This window comes from Eurosta solidaginis, chromosome 5 (genome assembly GCF_040869045.1).
Source record: "Eurosta solidaginis isolate ZX-2024a chromosome 5, ASM4086904v1, whole genome shotgun sequence".
NCBI lineage: Eukaryota > Metazoa > Arthropoda > Insecta > Diptera > Tephritidae > Eurosta > Eurosta solidaginis.
The window spans coordinates 162,244,575-162,267,705 of NC_090323.1; the positions used below are offsets into that span (position 1 = coordinate 162,244,575).

The following is a 23,131-nucleotide window of genomic DNA, read 5'->3' on the forward strand; positions in this document are numbered from 1 at the left end:
CATAGAACCGACTGCCTTGGGAAGCGTGAGAATACTAACCAAACAGTTCCTGTTGAATACCCAGAAACCTGGGCATCCCAACAGACATCTGATTGATGAGCCAGCACTGCCCAGGAGCTTGAGGAGTCATCTTCGTAAGCATTACGAGGAAATACGGCGCCTGAGAACTCAGCCGAATGAAGCAAAAAAACATAAGCAGGTACTCAGTGAACTCCACAAACAGGCGTGGGACATTTATGCCATTAATTGCCCGGTGAATCCAGTACTCAAAGAACAGTACCCATAGCTTGCGGAAGAGGAACGCACATGACACCAACCATCTCTTTAATTGTAATGTGGAACCAACGCCTCTAACACCCCTCACATTATGGTCCACCCCTTTTGAAACAGCAAGTTATTAAAGAGTATTTTAAAAGGGAGTGATCTTTAGTTCCATAGGTGGACGCCGTTTCGAGATATCGCCTTAAAGGGGGACCAGGGGTGACCCTAGAATTTGTTTGTACGATATGGGTATCAAATTAAAGGTATTAATGAGGGTTTTAAAAGAAAGTGATGCTTAGTTCCACAGGTGGACGCCGTTTCGAGATATCGCCATAAAGGTGGACCAGGGGTGACACTAGAATGCGTTTGTACAATATGGGTATCAAACGAAAGGTGTTAATGAGTATTTTAAAATGGAGTGGGCCTTAGTTCTATAGGTGGACGCTTTTCGAGGTATCGCAATAAAAGTGGACCAGGGGTGACACTGGACTTTGTTTGTACGATATGGGTATCAAATGAAAGGTGTTAATGAGTATTTTTAAAAGGGAGTGGGCCTTCGTTCTATAGGTGGACGCCTTTGCGAGATATCGCCAAGGTGGACCAGGGGTGACTCTAGAATGTGTTTGTACGATATTGGTATCAAATTAAAGGTATTAATGAGAGTTTTAAAAGGGAGTGGTGGTAGTTGTATATGTGAAGGCGTTTTCCAGATATCGACCAAAATGTGGACCAGGGTGACCCAGAACATCATCTCGCTTCCCAAGGCAGTCGGTTCTATGTACAGGAGCGACTCGGGATTTTTCCCGACCAAGGACTGTCATTTCAGTGTGACCCCATTTAATTTGTTTCGTCCCTCCCACAAATTGTCATCCTCCCAGTAGCTTCTTGCAGCAGGACTGCTACATATTCTCTTACTCCGGGAAGGTATCGAACCCAATCCGGGTCCGTCTCCTGACCCCGGTCCTGAGAAATGGTTTTGCTGCATTTGCCAGAAAAGAATCTTTTTAGGACGGTCATACTCTGTTCAGTGTGTCTCGTGCAAGGGATGGTTGCATCGGACAGGTTCTTCTGGGCTTGATCCCAAAAACCCGACGTCCACGTAACTTTTATAAATCTTTTGTGGCTCCTTGCTGCTCACGCCCAAGGGCGTCCCGTAGTCTACGCCTAAGCGCCCCTCCACTACCTTCCAGCGTCCTCGCTGCTCAGCAAGCCACAACAAGTACCCGCTGCTGCTCGCGCCCCACGGCGCCAACAACTCAAATAGCTGACACCACTCATAACTACTACCTTCGTAGTAGAGCTGGTAGCAATGCTGAGCATCAGCGTCTGCCCCCGTCTTCTTCTCCCCCCCTCTTTTCTGGCAGCAATCGTGCAGGTCAGGGAAATAGACTCTTAGTCCCTACCTCCGTTTGCACCGTCTGCCAGCACAGAATATATAGGTTTGCGACATCCGCACCATTATACACCACTCTGTGCAATATCATATATTTGATCCTGGCATTGACCGCAGGGACAATGTCTTAGAACGTCAAGGCCTATCTGTCGGGTCAGGCGATGCAAATCTAGAAATCATCAACATCTACATCCCTCCTGTCACCTGTTGCCCCAGTGGATACCGCCCTAAAATCGAGGCCTTACTCGCTGGCAACAATCGCATTATCTTAGGCGATTTCAATGCCCATCACGACCTATGGCATTCAAACTTGCGGGCGGACAGTAGGGGTGAGATGTTGGCGGATCAAATAGAAGAAACGACGTTCTGCACAATAAACGGAGACGCCCCCACACGTATGGTAGGAAGCTGTCATAGCTCGCCAGATATCTCAATCGTGAGCGCAGAACTCGTAAACTGCGTCAACTGGCAGCCGATGGTAACATTGGCATCCAACCACCTGCCCATACTTATTTCGTTCGAGCGTACCGCCGACTTCATCGTCACCGAAAAACGCACTTTCATAAACTTCAAAAAAGGAAAGTGGGAAGAATATAAATCTGCAACAGACAGCAGCTTTGCTGCCCTCCCTTTCCCGACTGATGCCCGCCAAGGGGAGCGTGCCTTCCGTAAGGTCATTGAATCCGCCTCGGCACATTTCATTCCCGCCGGGAGAATTCCCGAAATCCGGCCCCACTTCCCGGCGGAGGCCGCGAGCTTAGCGAGGGAACGCGACCTTATAAGACAGCTTGATCCAGGCGACCCCCAAATAAGGGATATAAACCAACGCATCAGATTGCTTGTGGACGAACACAAGCGGGCGAAATGGGAAGAGCACCTAAGAGGTTGTAACCTCTCTACCGGTGTAGGTAAACTTTGGTCCACCGTTAAGTCCCTATCGAATCCGACTAAGCACAAAGACAAAGTTTCCATCGCCTTTGGCGATAAGGTGCTGTCGGATGCGGAAAAATGCGCGAGCGCTTTCTGCCGACAATATATAATGCATCCTACGGTCGACAAAGATAGACGGAGAGCCAATAGACACGCACATAAACACAAATTCAGCGCGTCAGCAATCACCATCACCGCTAGAGAGGTTGAGGACGCCATTGGTCGCGCTAAACCATCCAAAGCAGTGGGCCCAGACGGCATAGCCATGCCGATGTTTAAAAACCTAGGGAAAGAGGGTTTCAAATATTTAGCGCATGTATTCAACCTGTCCCTCTCCACCTTTGCCATACCCGAGAAATGGAAAATGGCCAAGGTGGTCCCGCTACTAAAGCCTGGAAAACCAGCTAACGTAGGTGAGTCATATCGTCCGATATCTCTCCTATCGCCAGTGACAAAGACGCTTGAAGCCATTTTGCTCCCTTATTTCCAAGCATATTTGCAGCTAGCCCCTCATCAGCATGGCTTCAGAAAACTCTATAGCACTACATCCGCGCTAAATGTCATTAGCACCCAGATAAATTGCGGTTTGAATCAATACCCCCACCATAGAACAGTACTCGTAGCGCTAGACCTATCAAAAGCCTTTGATACGGTCAACCATGGCTCATTACTGCAAGACCTGGAATGGTCTACCCTTCCCCCATGTCTTAAAAGGTGGACCGCAAATTATCTGGGTGGCCGGTAGGCATCGGTGCAATTCAGAAACGAAACATCAAAACCAAGGAGAATTAAACAAGGGGTGCCACAGGGTGGTGTCCTATCCCCACTTTTGTTTAATTTCTACATATCTAAGCTACCTTCACCACCGGAAGGAGTCACAATCGTTTCCTACGCCGATGACTGCACAATAATGGCCACAGGCCCAGAGATCGATGAGCTATGCAATAAAATAAACGGCTATCTCCCTGATCTCTCCAGTTTTTTCGCCTCGCGAAACCTGGCATTGTCACCGACTAAATCTTCCGCGACCTTATTTACAACATGAACGCCCCAAATGTCGACCATATTGAACATCCACGTCGATGGCACTACGCTACCGACTGTCCTACACCCCAAAATCTTGGGTGTGACGTTTGATCAGGATCTACATTTTGGTGCGCACGCAACCGCAATTGTTCCGAGAATTCAGAGCCGTAATAAAATCCTCAAATCCCTTGCTGGCAGTACCTGGGGAAAGGATAAAGAAACGCTCATGACCACATACAAAGCAATTAGCCAGCCGATTACGTGCTACGCGTCACCCATATGGTCGCCAAGCCTAAAAACTACCCACTGGAAGAAACTACAGGTCTGCCAAAATACTGCTCTCAGAATCGCCACGGGCTGTCTTCTTATATCCCCAGAACACCATCTGCATAATGAGGCGAGAATACTCCCCATCAGGGAGAGAAATGAGATGCTGACCAAACAGTTTCTGTTGAATACCCAGAAACCTGGGCATCCCAACAGACATCTGATTGACGAACCAGCACCGCCTAGGGGCCTAAGGAGTCATCTCCGTAAGCATTTTGAGGAAATACGGCACCTGAGAACCCAGCCGTATGAAGCGAAAAAACACAAGCAGGTCCTTGGTGAACTCCATAGACAGGCGTCGGACCTTTATGTCGGGAATTGCCCGGTGAATCCAGTACTTGAAGAAAAATATCCAGTACTCGCGGAAGAGGAACGCATACTCCCCAGGGAAACGCGTGTCACTCTTGCTCAACTTCGTTCTGGATACTGTAACAGGTTAAACTCTTACCTATCCAGAATCAACCCCGACATACAAAATGTATGCCCCGCTTGCAATGTGTCCCCACATGACACCAACCATCTCTTTAATTGTAATGTGGAACCAACGCCTCTAACACCCCTTTCCTTAGGGTCCACCCCTGTTGAAACGGCAAGTTTCCTTGGACTCCCGTTAGAGGATATTGATGACAATTTGTGATCGGTCGCGGCTATTAGGTGGGGCGAGCATTGCTACAACAACAACAACAACAACAGAACATCATCTGTTGGATACCGCTAGTTAATTTATATATGTAATACCTGCCAAGATTTCAAGGGTTTTTTATTTCGCCCTGCAACACTTTTTAATTTTCTTCTACTTAATATGGTAGGTGTCACAACCATTTTACAAAGTTTTTTTCTAAAGTTATATTTCGCGTCAATAAACCAATCCAATTACCATGTTTCATCCCTTTTTTCGCATTTGGTATAGAATTATGGAATTTTTTTCATTTTCGTTATTTTCGATATCGAAAAAGTGGGCGTGGTTATAGTCGGATTTCGTTCATTTTTTATACCAAGATAAAGTGAGTTCAGGTAAGTACGTGAACTAAGTTCAGTAAATACATATATGTCGATGTTTGCTCAAGTTATCGTGTTAACGGCCATGCGGAAGGACAGACGGACGACTGTGTATAAAAACTGGGGGTGGCTTCAACCGATTTCGCCCATTTTCACAGAAAACAGTTAGCGTCATAAAATCTATGCCCCTACCAAATTTCAAAGGGATTGGTAAATTTTTGTCCGACTTATGGCATTAAAAGTATCCTAGACAAATTAAACGAAAAAGGGCGGAGCCACGCCCATTTTGAAATATTCTTTTATTTTTGTATTTTGTTGCACCATATCATTACTGGATTTGAATGTTGACATAATTTACTTATATACTGTAAAGATGTTAAATTTTTTGTTAAAATTTTACTTTAAAAAATTTTTTTTAAAAGTGGGCGTGGTCCTCCTCCGATTTTGCAAATTTTTATTAAGCGTACATATAGTAATAGGAGTAACGTTCCTGCCAAATTTCATCATGATATCTTACACGACTGCAAATTACAGCTTGCAAAACTTTTAAATTACCTTCTTTTAAAAGTGGGCGGTGCCACGCCTATTGTCCAAAATTTTACTAATTTTCTATTCTGCGTCATAAGTTCAACTCACCTACCAAGTTTCATCGCTTTAGCTGTCTTTGGTTGTTGTTGTTGTTGTTGTTGTAGCAATGCTCGCCTCACCTAATAGCCGCGACCGATCACAAATTGTCATCAATATCCTCTAACGGGAGTCCAAGGAAACTTGCCGTTTCAACAGGGGTGGACCATAAGGAAAGGGGTGTTAGAGGCGTTGGTTCCACATTACAATTAAAGAGATGGTTGGTGTGATGTGGGGACACATTGCAAGCAGGGCATACATTTTGTATGTCGGGGTTGATTCTGGATAGGTAAGAGTTTAACCTGTTACAGTATTCAGAACGAAGTTGAGCAAGAGTGACACGCGTTTCCCTGGGGAGTATGCGTTCCCCTTCTGCGAGTTTTGGATATTTTTCTTCAAGTACTGGATTCACCGGGCAATTCCCGACATAAAGGTCCGACGCCTGTCTATGGAGTTCACCAAGGACCTGCTTGTGTTTTTCCGCTTCATACGGCTGGGTTCTCAGGTGCCGTATTTCCTCAAAATGCTTACGGAGATGACTCCTTAGGCCCCTAGGCGGTGCTGGTTCGTCAATCAGATGTCTGTTGGGATGCCCAGGTTTCTGGGTATTCAACAGAAACTGTTTGGTCAGCATCTCATTTCTCTCCCTGATGGGGAGTATTCTCGCCTCATTATGCAGATGGTGGTCTGGGGACATAAGAAGACAGCCCGTGGCGATTCTGAGAGCAGTATTTTGGCAGGCCTGTAGTTTCTTCCAGTGGGTGGTTTTTAGGCTTGGCGACCATATGGGTGACGCGTAGCACGTAATCGGCTGGCTAATTGCTTTGTATGTGGTCAAGAGCGTTTCTTTATCTTTTCCCCAGGTACTGCGAGCAAGGGATTTGAGGATTTTATTACGGCTCTGAATTCTTGGAACAAGTAGTTAATGAATTATTGCACTTTTTCGGTTTTTCGAAATTTTCGATATCGAAAAAGTGGGCGTGGTTATAGTCCGATATCGTTCATTTTAAATAGCGATCTGAGATGAGTGCTCAGGAAACTACACACCAAATTTCATCAAGATATCTCAAAATTTACTTAAGTTATCGTGTTAACGGACGGACGGACGGACATGGCTCAATCAAATTTTTTTTTCGATCCTGATGATTTTGATATACGGAAGTCTATATCTATCTCGATTCCTTTATACCTGTACAACCAACCGTTATCCAATAAAACTTAATATACTCTGTGAGCTCTGCTCAACTGAGTATAAAAAGTGTGTGAGGATTTTGTCCTTGTTGTATCAATGTGTATTTATCGAAGTTTTTACGAGGTTAGCGATTTAACGTGAATAAAACTTAAACGATGCAGAGACTAGTTTAATAATTACCACGAAGAATAAAAAATGGATAAAAAAAAGTTAAGTGCGTCAGAATGCATTCTTCTGATGTTTGAAAAAGTTGACACTACGATAGTTAGTCAATGAATATAATCAATGAATGAATAAAACTCGAAACTCTCGAATTCTGGACAACCAGTTTTGGTATAACAAAAGAAAGGCAGTGTAGGTGCAAGCTTCATTGCAGAGGCCAGAGTTAAGAGAGCGTTGTGACTTTTTTAACGCCAAAAACATTCCCCAAAAGTAGATGAAGGTATAGCGGACGAGGGCAGTCGCTTGCCAGATATTAATCCGGTACTAATGCCTTTTGGTAGTAGACCTCCTGCCCCGCAACGAGATGTTTTTGATTCCTGCAAGCTTTGGCGGCCACCGTGTTGTTATTTTTGTTGTTTCAACAGTGCTTCACCCCATTCAATAGGTGCGAATGCTTACAAAATGTCATCAAAGTCCTCTAACGAGAGTTTAAGAAAACTAGCAGTATCAGCAAGGGTGGACCATAGGGAAGTTGTTGTTAGAGTAGTGGGTTCCACATTACACAAGATGGTTGGAATCATGTGTGGCGCATCGCATGCAGGACCAGGCGCGGCTCTACGGGGGGATGGGGTGTGGAGGAAAGGGGGACACCCCCCCCCCCCCCCCCCCCAAAGGTCGAGAAATTTTATTTTTCAAATGCTTTACAGAACAAAAATGAAATATCCAAAGAACACAAATATTCAAAGAGGTTCAATACTTAATTTTGGCATTTCACGATGCACGACAATTTATACATGAATACCGCTTTTATAAAAATAAAACAAAATTTATGAAACTTTTTGATACAATTTCCCCCCACAGCCAAGCTCACGATCCGCTACTGTGCAGGACACACATTACTTATGTCGGAGTTGATTCTGAGCAAGTAGGAGTTTACTCTTTTACAGTATCCAGAACGAAGTTGGGCCAGGGTGACTAGTGTCTCCCTCGGTAGTGTGCTTTCTACTTTTGTAGGAGTAGGATAGTGTACATTGAACGGAATTCACCGGGCGCGTCCTGGCGCAAAGGCGTTTACCGGTTCTGTGTGGATTTTGCTTAGGGCCTTCTTATTCTCGCCTGGATCAAACGGCTGTTTGGCAGGGGCCGGATCTCATCATACTACTTATGCAGATATTCTCTTAACCTCTTAGAGGCGGGGATAGATCAAGTAGTTCTTTGCTAGGGTACGAAGAGGGTTTGTCTGAGGGCACCCGTAGCGATATCCGACACTCACCGTAGGGGTACAAATAGGACGTGGAGAACAGTATCCGTAGGGGTATAAAAAGAGTAGAGAAAGGATTTGTCCAACAGTACCCGTAGGAGTATAAATAGGTCCCTGCCGACACTGGATTTGACTAGTGAATTTAACACATCATAAATGCCATTGATGGCTTCGATAGAGAAGCATAGCATTTTGTGATAAACCTTATACTTGATGACATTTATGTCGATGTACGGATACCAATATTTAAAAAGCAAGATAGCCGCGAGCCCTGAGGGAATTTCCTGCGAACATATTCAAATACGGCTGGAAGGAAACGGTAAATTTCTATGCAGAATATGGTGGGACGAGTTCATTACTGACGATTGGAACGGAAGTAGTCTCCTTAGGGCGTCTTGATTCTAGATAAACAGCGTCGTTCAGGCAGATGTTATTGCTATCATCAGCCTGTTATGTTGTTGATGTTGTTTTTTAACGATTAATACCCTTCCCGGAGCATTCAAACCCCGGTTTAGGGTGGTTCGGGACATTTTCGGGTTTTCCTGAAAGTCTGCTTTCGGATTAACGACATTGAGGCAAAACGTGTCTGTTGACACTGCTTCCTATATTTTTGGAGGCGTGTGTATTTGTATTCGTCCGCTGCGTTTGAAACTAATCATTTCCTTAACGTGCCGGATCAATATCCGGCAAAGGACAGTCCACATTTATAAGTCTCCCCAAAACATTTACATTGCCTTTAAAAAAGAAGAAGCTCCACTAATTTGAAAGGTTCACGTAGAGGAATCTCCAATTGGTTCCAAGTGGTATCAAATCTGAAGGGTCTGGTCACCCCCAGCGGGTTAGGGGGAGCTCTGTGAAGTTGGCACCTACTTGGACGAGTAATTAAAAAAAACATATCTCATTCGTTTGTCCACCGTTTGTCCATGTTTGTCCAGGAAAAATTTTCGTTTGTCTACCTTTTGTTAAAATGTTATAACAAAAATATTTTTTTTTTTTTCGAAAAACCCCAAACATTTTTTGTTTCGCTTTATTGTGCTAAATCGTATGTCCGTCGTTTGAACATCGTTTGTCCAGGAAAAATTTTCGTTTGTCCACCTTTTGTTAAAAAGTTATTTCAAAAAACAAAAATCGTGTGTGAAGTTGGCACCTCCATTTACGAGTAATAAAAAAAACCAAATGCCATTCGTTTGTCCATCGTTTGTCCATGATTGTCCTGGAAAAGTTTTCGTTTGTCCACCTTTTGTTAAAAAGTTATAACAAAAATATAAATTGTCATCAATATCCCCTAACGGGAGTCAAAGACAACTTGCAGTTTCAACAGGGGTGGACCATAATGAGAGGGGTGTTAGAGGCGTTGGTTCCACATTACAATTGAAGAGATGGTTGGTGTCATGTAGGGACACATTGCAAGCGGGGCATACATTTTGTATGTCGGGGTTGACTCTGGATAGGTAAGAGTTTAGCCTGTTGCAGTATCCTGCACGAAGTTGAGCTAGAGTGACTCGCGTTTCCCTGGGGAGTATGAGTTCCTCTTCCGCAAGTTTTGGGTACTGTTCTTTGCGTACTGGATTCACCGGGCAATTCCTGGCATAAAGGTCCGACGCCTGCTTGTGTTTTTTGCTTCACACGACTGAGTTCTCAGGTGCCGTATTTCCTCATAATGCTTACGCAGATTAAGCCCCTAGGCGTTGTTGGCTCATCAATCAGATGTCTGTTGGGATGCTCAGGTTTCTGGGTATTCAACACGAACTATTTGGCTAGCACCTCATTTCTTTCCCTAATAGGGAGTATTCTCGCCTCATTATGTAGATGGTGTTCTGGTGACATAAGAAGACAGCCCCAAAAACCCAATTGTCAACCTCACATAACCGCGGCGAATCCTGTTTCACTATCAGAAGAGGCTCTAGCGACCCCAAGCTCCTCATGGAACTTGAGGGTGGGGAGGGAGGGATGGCCTGAAGGTTTAGCGTGGCTATATAAATCGTTCCCGAGATGGTCGAGCTAGCACCTTAATGGTGCTGTTACCGGATCTGTATCCGGCAAAGGACCATCACATCGATAACACTCCCCAAAGCCTTCGGGGAGCAACATTATCGCAACAACAATACCAACAACCACAACAACAACAACAACAAGGGTCTGGTCCGATTTACATAATTATTATTAGGCCTGGAAGCACAGGGAACTTTGTGTAGATCTATTGTGCATAGTAGCATTAACTTAGTAAAAAAATACTTGTTTGTGTGAAAATTTAAAAACTGTATGTAAGTAGTGAAAAAGCTATGGTAATTCTATACGAAAGCATGAAACTCTTAATGCACGTCCAGAAACATCAAGAGGTATCAAATAACCTACTTAAATGTGCGAATTATCTAGAATAAAAGAGATCAATTTATTAACTTCAAAAACAAGTGGTAATTATACAAACAGCATGACACTCTAACCCCCAGCTGTGTACATACATTTATTTAGTTCAGCTTTTGTGTTAATAAAATGATGCACTTTTGTTTTTCTAACAGAACTCGCTTTTTACTTCGAAAGTAAATTCTGCATTTAACTACCCGAAAATCAGCTGCAACCTCTGCTTTATTTTATTTTTTTTTTTTTTTGTACGCCTCACTTCTCACAGCACAAAGTTGACTTTTTGGCCGTATTATCTCACGAATTTCACTTTTTAATAATTATAAACATTTTTTACAAACCAATTTCATACATTTGCAGCATTCTTTGTTGTTTTTATTGTTCTATTTCCTCTATATATACATTACATATTTTTGCACTACATGCAATTCCGTTTGCTGCTCTGCTTCATCTTCGTCTTTGCACCAGACCACTTCGCTCTTTATGAAGGGACTTCTTGATTTTATTTTTGCAATTTTTCACAACCGTTTTTCGTTTGCATATTTTTTGGGTCGAAAATGCAATAGATTTCACAGATTTGGGACAATTTATAAATTTTTCCTTTTGTTTTCAATTAGCACATAAATTTATTCACTTTATTTTGCTAATAATCCCGCAACAGAGAAAAAATGAATTGGCTTTTTTTCACTGCAAAACTAGATTAGAAGAAAGAAAATCGCATGCAAAAACGAATTCCCTGAATTAATGTTGCCAGAAATAAAATTTTATTTGAGCTAAAAATAAGACAAAAAAGAATTAAAAGAGCAAAATTTTTTCAAGCAAAGTCAAAATCCCAGACAAAATAATGGCTCAATTATATGGTTGGCTCATCTCATCAGCTGATTTTATTTATTACATTTCACTGGCATAGGTATTGTCAAAGGAAGATGGCAAACTCAAAATGTTACGAACACTCTGAAAATTATTTATTTTCACATCATTTTAAACTATTTGTTTAGCAAATGCATATAACTTAGCGCATTATTTTCCCACAACACACAAGACTTACAGAGTTTTATGTTTTCTCTCCATCCCATTCGCCCAATATCGACACACAGATTTCGACAACCTGAACAAAGGTACGTTGTTGCTCTGGAGATGAGCGGACCATATATGTAGTTGAACCATGGAAAAAAATATAAAAGGATAACTTACATTTATTTTAAATTTCAGGATTCAACACTTTTGTCAAAATTATAAATTTACTATTACATGTAAATGAAGTTATTCTATATGACATCATGACACTTTTAATACACGACCAAAAATACCTTGAGAGCTGTCATAAAACATGTTTTTGACCCCGGATCGCAAATTCCAAAAGGATCGAGCGGTGCGGCTTCATTTTATTCTTCTGGTAGGCCTTGATAGCCCCTTTCATTAATTTTGGACATGTATTAAGAGTTTCGTGCCGTCGTATCGAATTAAAATACATAAGTTCTGGTATAGAATATGTAGAAACTGTAGAAATATTTCAAAAATGTCTTTGTTGTTATGCTGAAACGTTTTTAAAGAACTGCTAAAATAAAATTAACCCTAGTTCGGCCGACGAGTCACCGGGGTGACTTTCATTTTCTCCTCTCAAAATACCATATTTTTAATAAATTTTTTTAACTCATTTTCCGTAACATCCTAACTTAATGAATTTTAAGCAGAAAAAATTCAAAATAAGGTTTTATAACTTTAGTCATAGACAACTGTAACGGGTTGAACACTTTTATTCTTTTTCTGGCAGTCAGGTGTAAAATTCATCGGCCGAACTAGGGTTAAAAAGTATAACAAAAAGATCATTTAACATATAATTTCATAGTTTTAAAACTTAGGGTTTGCATACACCGTATTGGCGGCTTGTTGAAATAGTCACTTTCTACTACTGGGTTTATGGTGATTTATAGTCTCATTATTCGATTATTTATTTTATATCTGTGATTTATACTAAATGCTCTATTTGAATGGGTTGAAGTGTTCGATTTTGTTTACAGCATATATGAAGAAAAAATTTGTAATATGTTCTATTTTGAAAATTTTTACACAAAAGCTCTTGAAAATATTCCCCCAAATTGATTTGAGAAATGGTAGCACTATACCGAATTCGTAAAACAAAGAAGAAACAGTGATGACAGCGCTTAAAATAAATGAACATCAGAGTCCACTATTTGCCGTGAGGTGCCGCTGCGTAAAGGGTTTCGTCTCAGCTAGTCTAACGTTGTTGCATTCCTATCGGGTAATAGAGTAATAACAGAATTCTGTGCTTTGGCAGATTAATAACAGAATCTTGTGTTTTGGCAGAGAAATTAATTATCATGATTTCAATAATAATTAAATAACAGAATTCTTGTGTTGGATCTTTTTTCTTTGTTGTGTTTTGTTGGCAGACGGCAAGATTCAGAGAGGCAGAGGGAGGAAATGAATTCAATTCCCACGCCAAAGGCATCTACATTATGTCGGACAGCCAGGCGGCACTGTTTGCCTTGCCATCCTACACAGTTACATCTATGCTAGTGCACAGCTGAATGCACTGAAATCCTTTATGCCCTGGGAGCCAAAAACAAGGTTTTGTTGGAAAGGGTTCCCGGACATCAAGGACCTGAAGGTAATGAACATGCAGATTACCCAGCAGAGCAGGGTGCTACATCAGCATTCTATGGTCCAGAGCTCTTTTGTGGACTCACAAAAGCACACACCAGGGAAACTAAATAATTCAGACGTCACTGGATTGATTGCCCAGGGCAAAGGCAGGCCACTCTGTTTATACTTTCGGCAACGAAAGTATCAGCCAAACTCATTAACCTAAGCAGGGAGGACTTAAGGACTCTTACTGGGTACTACACGGGACACTGCTGTCTACGATATCACCTAGGTAGGTAGGTTGAACTGGCCGGTCCATGAGGACCTCACATAGACTGATTGAGTCCGTAGTGTTACCAGAAGTTTGTTTTAACGACCAAACTGAAAAACCCTATCAAAAACCAGGACCTATGTTATAAAATAACTCCGCCCTCTTGGCAAATACTAGAAGCTTCCTAGGACTTAAGCCACTTGCTGCTTCTAGATCTGACAGCTGTATCACTCCTAATAGCTGGAGTCTTAGCCTGGCAAGTGCAGGGCACGAGCACAGAACGTGCTCGATCGTTTCCTCCTCCAACCCTCACTTCCTACATCTGCTATCACTGACCAAGCCTAGTGTAATGGCATGTGACGCCAGAAGGTATTGTCCAGTCAGAATACCCGTCATGAGTCCACAGTCCTCTCTTTTTAATGATAGGAGCAACTGTGTTAGTCTAAGGTTGTAAAACCTACACATAATCTTCGACACTTTACAGCCCCGCGCTTGATCCCACGCCTTTCCCGCTTGTTCGATCATGTGCACCTCTCGACTTCGCTTAATCTCGCCCAATCTAATTGGAAAATCTACGGAGCAAGCTTCAAGGGATGCGCCCTTTTTAGCTAGTTCGTCCACTTTTTCATTCCCATCTATTCCCATATGCCCTGGGACCCAATATAGATGTATGCTTCTCCCTGTCCCGATTCTCTCCAGAGACTGCTTACACTCTAATACGCATTTAGATGCTGTGCTATGCGGGATTATTGCCTTAATTACTGCTTGACTGTCAAAATAAAAGTTAACACGGTTGCATCTTAAGCTATTCTCTTCCAGGGTTTCTACTGCTTTGGTTACGGCTAATATTTCCGCTTGGAAAACGCTACAGTAATCCGGCAGCCTGTAGGATCTGCTTATTTCCGGATCAGCGCAGTATACCGCAGACCCTACTCCTTCCGCTACTTTTGAACCATCGGTGTACACATGTATCGCCTCGTCCGCCATTGGCGCACCCTTGCGCCAACCGTCCACCTCTATTGTGGCCTCAAGATCTCCCTCGAAGCGCAGATAGGGAATCATGTGGTCTGTTCGTCTTGTGATTGATGACGCTATACTACTATGGCCATATGGTCGGCGCTCAAGCTGCCCGGAAACACCGAGCCTGGTTGCGGTCGTTAACGCTTTGTTCTTTGCTACCAGGTCTACAGGTGGGATGTGCAAAATGGCATACAGTGCAGCCGTCGGGGTTGTTTTCAGGGCTCCCGTAATGCTAAGCATCGATAGTCTGCATACCCCCTCTAATTTTTTGAGGTATGTTGTTTTTTGTGTCGCTTTCCACCAAACAAGAACTCCATAGTATAGAATAGGGCTTACAATCGCTGTAAAAACCCAATGAGAAAGAGAGGGCTATAGGCCCCACGTACACCCCAGCATTCTTTTACATGCATAGAGTGCCGTTGAGGCCTTCTTGACCCTCTCCTCCACGTTGAGCTTCCATGACAGCTTACTGTCTAGCATGATTCATAAATATTTTGTGCAAGGTTTCTCCTGTAAGGTCACCCCTCCTAACTTAGGCCTGGTCCAATTTGGGACTTTGTACCTCTTTGTAAACAAGACCATATCCGTCTTCTCCGCATTGACTTTCAACCCGACATTAGATGCCTAGGTATGAATATCCCAAAGCGCCCGATCCATCAAAGAACTAATCGTTGGAAGGCACTTTCCACTTATGACAATTGCAACGTCATCTGCGTAAGCCGTAAGTTTTACGGGTCCCTCATCTAATTGCCTGCGGCGTGCCCCTGTCCAGTGATTTCGTGACCTCGTACAATCCCCATTGTGATGTAATCTTTCTGCAATTTAACATGCAGCGATATCACCTAAGTAAATAAAATCTATCTGATACCCAAATTTGTCGTTTCTGTGAGCTGGATGATGAAACGCCGGTTCACATTCTCTGCGAATGCGTCGCTCCAGCTAGGCAGAGGCTATCCCATCTAGGTGGTGGGACTCTTAATCCCTAATTGAATTGGAGCTAAGAGCCTGAAGAAGTACTTAGATACATCAATAGCCTCCAGATAAAAAATTAGGCTGAAAGGTCTTGCACAATAGATCTGCACAAAAGTCACAGTGCTTCCAGACCTATCAATAATAATAATAATCCCTTTTGATAGGTTAACTCACCACTATGACGTAGAAATTGAACCGTTAATGATAGAACCTTGAACCAACTTGAGGATAAATGCACACATAAAAACCTACAATCTGCAAATATAAAATCGATTCTATCTTACTTTGTTCAAGAGAAATGGACACTCTCCCCTTTTGATTGGTTAACTCATCACTATGACATAGAAATTGAACCGTTAATGATAGAACCTTGAATCAACCTGTGGATTCATGCACACATAAAAACCAACAATCTGCAAAAACAAAAATGATTCTATCTTACTTGGTTCAAGTGATATGAACACTTATCCCTTTTGATCGGTTAACTCAACACTATGACGTAGACATTGAACTGTTAATGATAGAACCTTGAATCAACCTACGGATTCATGCACACACATAAAAACCTACAATCTGCAAAAACAAAATCGATTCTATCTTACCTGGTTCAAGATATATGAACACTTACCCCTTTTGATCGGTTAACACACCACTATGACGTAGAAATTGAACCGTTAATGATAGAACCTTGAATCAACCTGTGGATTCATGCACACATAAAAACCAACAATCTGCAAAAACAAAATCGATTATATCTTACTTGGGTCAAGAGATATGGGCACTCATCCCTTTTGATCAGTTAACTCACCACTATGACGTAGATATTCAACCGTTAATGATAGAACCTTGAATCAACCTGCGGATTCATGCACACACATAAAAACCTACAATCTGCAAAAACAAAATCGATTCTATCTTACTTGGTTCAAGAGATATGAACACTTATTCCTTTTAATCGGTTAATTCACCACTATGACGTAGAAATTGAACCGGTTATGATAGAACCTCGAATAAACTTGAGGATAAATGTACACACAAAAACCTACAATCTGCAAAAACAAAATCGATTCTATCTTACTTGGTTCAAGAGAAACGGACACTCTCCCCTTTTGATCGGTTAACTCATCACTATGACATAGAAATTGAACCGTTAACGATAGAACCTCGAAACAACTTGTGGATTAATGCACACATAAAAACCAACAATCTGCAAAAACAAAATCGATTATATCTTACTTGGGTCAAGAGATATGGGCACTCATCCCTTTTGATCGGTTAACTCGCCACTATGACGTAGATATTCAACCGTTAATGATAGAACCTTGAATCAACCTGCGGATTCATTCACACACATAAAAACCTACAATCTGCAAAAACAAAATCGATTCTATCTTACTTGGGTCAACAGATTTGGACACTTACCCCTTTTGATCGGTTAACTCACCACTATGACGTAGAAATTGAACCGTTAACAATAGAAGCTTGAGTCAACCTTAGGATTAATGCACACATATAAACCTACAATCTGCATAAACAAAATCGATTATATCTCACTTGGGTCAAGAGATATGAACACTTATCCCTTTTGATCGGTTAACTCACCACTATTATGTAGAAATTGAACCGTTAATGATAGAACCTCGAAACAACTTGTGGATTAATGCACACATAAAAACCTACAATCTGCAAAAACAAAATCGATTATATCTTACTTGGGTCAAGAGATATGGACACTTACCCCTTTTGATCGGTTAACAAACCACTATAACGTAGAAATTGAACCGTTAATGATAGAACCTTGAATCAACCTGTGGATTCAGGCACACATAAAAACCAACAATCTGCAAAAACAAAATCGATTATATCTTACTTGGTTCAACAGATTTAGACACTTATCCCTTTTGATCGGTTAACTCACCACTATGACGTAGAAATTGAACCGTTAACAATAGAAGCTTGAGTCAACCTTAAGATTAATGCACACATATAAACCTACAATCTGCATAAACAAAATCGATTATATCTCACTTGGGTCAAGAGATATGAACACTTATCCCTTTTGATCGGTTAACTCACCACTATGACGTAGAAATTGAACCGTTAATGATAGAACCTCGAAACAACTTGTGGATTAATGCACACATAAAAACCTACAATCTGCAAAAACAAAATCGATTATATCTTACTTGGTTCAACAGATTTAGACACTTATCCCTTTTGATCGGTTAACTCACCACTATGACGTAGAAATTGAACCGTTAACAATAGAAGCTTGAGTCAACCTTAGGATTAATGCACACATATAAACCTACAATCTGCATAAACAAAATCGATTATATCTCACTTGGGTCAAGAGATATGAACACTTATCCCTTTTGATCGGTTAACTCACCACTATGACGTAGAAATTGAACCGTTAATGATAGAACCTCGAAACAACTTGTGGATTAATGCACACATAAAAACCTACAATCTGCAAAAACAAAATCGATTATATCTTACTTGGGTCAAGAGATATGGACACTTACCCCTTTTGATCGGTTAACAAACCACTATAACGTAGAAATTGAACCGTTAATGATAGAACCTTGAATCAACCTGTGGATTCATGCACACATAAAAACCAACAACCTGCAAAAACAAAATCGATTATATCTTACTTGGGTCAAGAGATATGGGCACTCATCCCTTTTGATCGGTTAACTCACCACTATGACGTAGATATTCAACCGTTAATGATAGAACCTTGAATCAACCTGCGGATTCATGCACACACATAAAAACCTACAATCTGCAAAAACAAAATCGATTCTATCTTACTTGGTTCAAGAGATATGAACACTTATTCCTTTTAATCGGTTAATTCACCACTATGACGTAGAAATTGAACCGGTTATGATAGAACCTCGAATAAACTTGAGGATAAATGTACACACAAAAACCTACAATCTGCAAAAACAAAATCGATTCTATCTTACTTGGTTCAAGAGAAACGGACACTCTCCCCTTTTGATCGGTTAACTCATCACTATGACATAGAAATTGAACCGTTAACGATAGAACCTCGAAACAACTTGTGGATTAATGCACACATAAAAACCAACAATCTGCAAAAACAAAATCGATTATATCTTACTTGGGTCAAGAGATATGGGCACTCATCCCTTTTGATCGGTTAACTCACCACTATGACGTAGACATTGAACTGTTAATGATAGAACCTTGAATCAACCTACGGATTCATGCACACACATAAAAACCTACAATCTGCAAAAACAAAATCGATTCTATCTTACTTGGTTCAAGATATATGAACACTTACCCTTTTTAATCGGTTAACACACCACTATGACGTAGAAATTGAACCGTTAATGATAGAACCTTGAATCAACCTGTGGATTCATGCACACACATAAAAACCTACAATCTGCAAAAACAAAATCGATTCTATCTTACTTGGTTCAAGATATATGAACACTTACCCTTTTTAATCGGTTAACACACCACTATGACGTAGAAATTGAACCGTTAATGATAGAACCTTGAATCAACCTGTGGATTCATGCACACATAAAAACCAACAACCTGCAAAAACAAAATCGATTATATCTTACTTGGGTCAAGAGATATGGGCACTCATCCCTTTTGATCGGTTAACTCACCACTATGACGTAGATATTCAACCGTTAATGATAGAACCTTGAATCAACCTGCGGATTCATGCACACACATAAAAACCTACAATCTGCAAAAACAAAATCGATTCTATCTTACTTGGTTCAAGAGATATGAACACTTATTCCTTTTAATCGGTTAATTCACCACTATGACGTAGAAATTGAACCGGTTATGATAGAACCTCGAATAAACTTGAGGATAAATGTACACACAAAAACCTACAATCTGCAAAAACAAAATCGATTCTATCTTACTTGGTTCAAGAGAAACGGACACTCTCCCCTTTTGATCGGTTAACTCATCACTATGACATAGAAATTGAACCGTTAACGATAGAACCTCGAAACAACTTGTGGATTAATGCACACATAAAAACCAACAATCTGCAAAAACAAAATCGATTATATCTTACTTGGGTCAAGAGATATGGGCACTCATCCCTTTTGATCGGTTAACTCACCACTATGACGTAGATATTCAACCGTTAATGATAGAACTTTGAATCAACCTGCGGATTCATTCACACACATAAAAACCTACAATCTGCAAAAACAAAATCGATTCTATCTTACTTGGGTCAACAGATTTGGACACTTACCCCTTTTGATCGGTTAACTCACCACTATGACGTAGAAATTGAACTGTTAATGATAGAACCTTGAATCAGCTTGAGGATAAATGCACACATAAAAACCTACAATTTGCAAAACCAAAATCGATTCTATCTTACTTGGTTCAAGAGAAATGGACACTCTCTCCTTTTGATCGGTTAACTCACCACTATGACATAGAAATTGAACCGTTAATGATAGAACCTTGAGTCAACTTGAGGATTAATGTATACATAAAAACCTACAATCTGCAAAAACAAAATCGATTCCATCTTGCTTGGTTCAAGAGATATGGGCACTCATCCCTTTTGATCGGTTAACTCAACACTATGACGTAGATATTGAACCATTAATAATAGAACCTTGAATCAACCTGTGGATTCATGCGCACACATAAAAACCTAAAACATGCAAAAACAAAATCGATTCTATCTTACTTGGTTCAAAAGATATGAACACTTATCCCTTTTGATCAGTTAACTCACCACTATGACGTAGAAATTGAACCGTTAATGATAGAACCTTGAATCGACTTGAGAATAAATGCGCACATAAAAACCTACAATCTGCAAAAACAAAATCGATTCTATCTTACTTGGTTCAAGAGAAATGGACACTCTCCCCTTTTGATCGGTTAACTAACCACTATGACATAGAAATTGAACCGTTAATGACGGAACCCAAAACAACTTGTCGATTAATGTACACATTAAAACCTACAATCTGCAAAAACAAAATCGATTATATCTTGCTTGGTTCAAGAGATATTGACACTTACCTCTTTTCATCGGTTAACTCACCACTATGACGTAGACATTGAACCGTTAATGGTAGAACCTTGAATCAACCTGCGGATTCATGCACACACTTAAAAACCTACAATCTGCAAAAACAAAATCGATTCTATCTTACTTGGTTCAAGAGATATGAACACTTATCCCTTTTGATCGGTTAATTCACCACTATGACGTAGAAATTGAACCGGTTATGATAGAACCTCGTATCTACTTGAGGATAAATGTACACACAAAAACCTACAATGTGCAAAAACAAAATCGATTCTATCTTACTTGGTTCAAGAGATATGAACACTTATCCCTTTTGATCGGTTAATTCACCACTATGACGTAGAAATTGAACCGGTTATGATAGAACCTCGTATCAACTTGAGGATAAATGTACACACAAAAGCCTACAATGTGCAAAAACAAAATCGATTTTATCTTGCTTGGTTCAAGAGAAACGGACACTCTCCCCTTTTGATCGGTTAACTCATCACTATGACATAGAAATTGAACAGTTAACGATAGAACCTCGAAACAACTTGTGGATTAGTGCACACATAAAAGCCTACAATTTGCAAAAACAAAATCGATTATATCTTACTTGGGTCAACAGATTTGGACACTTATCCCTTTTGATCGGTTAACCCACCACTATGACGTAGAAATTGAACCGTTAATGATAGAACCTTGAATCAGCTTGAGGATAAATGCACACATAAAAGCCTACAATTTGCAAAAACAAAATCGATTCTGTCTTACTTGGTTCAAAAGATATGAACACTTATCCCTTTTGATCGGTTAACTGACCACTATGACGTAGAAATTGAACCGTTAATGATAGAACCTTGACTCAATTTGAGGATAAATGCGCACAAAAAAACACACATAAGAACCTACAATCTGCAAAAACAAAATCGATTATATCTTACTTGGGTCAAGAGATATGGACACCTACCCCTTTTGATCGGTTAGCTCACCACTATGACAGAAATTGAACCGTTAATGATAGAACCTTGAGTCAACTTGAGGATTAATGTACACATAAAAACCTACAATCTGCAAAAACAAAATCGATTCCATCTTGCTTGGTTCAAGAGATATGGGCACTCATCCCTTTTGATCGGTTAACTCACCACTATGACGTAGACATTGAACCGTTAATGATAGAACCTCGAAACAACTTGTGGATTAATGCACACATAAGAACCTACAATCTGCAAAAACAAAATCGATTATATCTTACTTGGGTCAAGAGATATGGACACCTACCCCTTTTGATCGGTTAGCTCACCACTATGACAGAAATTGAACCGTTAATGATAGAACCTTGAGTCAACTTGAGGATTAATGTACACATAAAAACCTACAATCTGCAAAAACAAAATCGATTCCATCTTGCTTGGTTCAAGAGATATGGACACTTACCCCTTTTGATCGTTTAACTCACCACTATGACGTAGAAATTGAACCGTTAATGATAGAACCTTGAATCAACCTGTGGATTCATGCACACATAAAAACCTACAATCTGCAAAAACAAAATCGATTATATCTTACTTGGTTCAAGTGATATGAACACTTATGCCTTTTGATCGGTTAACTCACCACTATGACGTAGAAATTGAACCGTTAATGATAGAACCTTGAATCTACTTGGAGATAAATGCACACATAAAAACCTACAATCTGCAATAAAAAAATCGATTCTATCTTACTTGGTTCAAGAGAAATGGACACTCTCCCCTTTTGATCGGTTAACTCACCACTATGACATAGAAATTGAACCGTTAATGATGGAACCTCGAAACAGCTTGCGGATTAATACACACATAAAAACCTACAATCTGCAAAAAAAAAAATCGATTATATCTTGCTTGGTTCAAGAGATATGGACACTTACCTCTTTTCATCGGTTAACTCACCACTATGACGTAGACATTGAACCGTTAACGATAGAACCTTGAATCAACTTGAGGATAAATGCACACATAAAACCTACAATCTGCAAAAACAAAATCTTTTATATCTTACTTGTTTCAAGAGAAATGGACACTCTCCCCTTTTGATCGGTTAACTCACCACCATGACATAGAAATTGAACCGTTAATGATAGAACCTCGAAACAACTTGTGGATTAATCTCCCATCTAGGTGGTGGACCTCTTAATCCCTAAGTGAATTGGAGCTAAAAGCCTGAAGAAGTACTTAGATACATCAATAGCCTCTAGATAAAAAATTAGGCTGAAAGGTCTTGCACAATAGATCTGCACAAAGGTCACAGTGCTTCCAGACCTATCAATAATAATAATAATCCCTTTTGATCGGTTAACTCACCACTATGACGTAGAAATTGAACCGTTAATGATAGAACCTTGAACCAACTTGAGGATAAATGCACACATAAAAACCTACAATCTGCAAAAACAAAATCGATTATATCTTACTTGGGTCAAGAGATATGGACACTTACCCCTTTTGATCGGTTAACACACCACTATGACGTAGAAATTGAACCGTTAATGATAGAACCTTGAATCAACCTGTGGATTCGTGCACACATAAAAGCCTACAATCTGCAATAACAAAATCGATTATATCTTACTTGGGTCAAGAGATATGGACACTTACCCCTTTTGGTCGGTTAACTCACCA

At 40.5% G+C, this 23,131-nt stretch overlaps 1 protein-coding gene across 14 annotated transcripts in view; it reads right to left on the reverse strand.

Annotated features, from left to right (window-relative positions):
* The window catches only part of enc (encore), a 188,324-nt gene extending 177,087 nt beyond the window's left edge, over nucleotides 1–11,237 (reverse strand). For 9 of the 14 annotated variants that reach the window (XM_067756597.1, XM_067756613.1, XM_067756610.1 and 6 more), the window contains exon 1: nucleotides 10,638–11,237. The gene's annotated coding sequence lies outside the window, so the exon portion shown is untranslated. Of the gene's footprint in view, nucleotides 1–10,619 lie in introns of all 14 variants that reach the window. The other 5 variants (XM_067756599.1, XM_067756598.1, XM_067756595.1 and 2 more) reach the window with 5 other exon arrangements.
* Nucleotides 11,238–23,131: the final 11,894 nt, after the last annotated feature.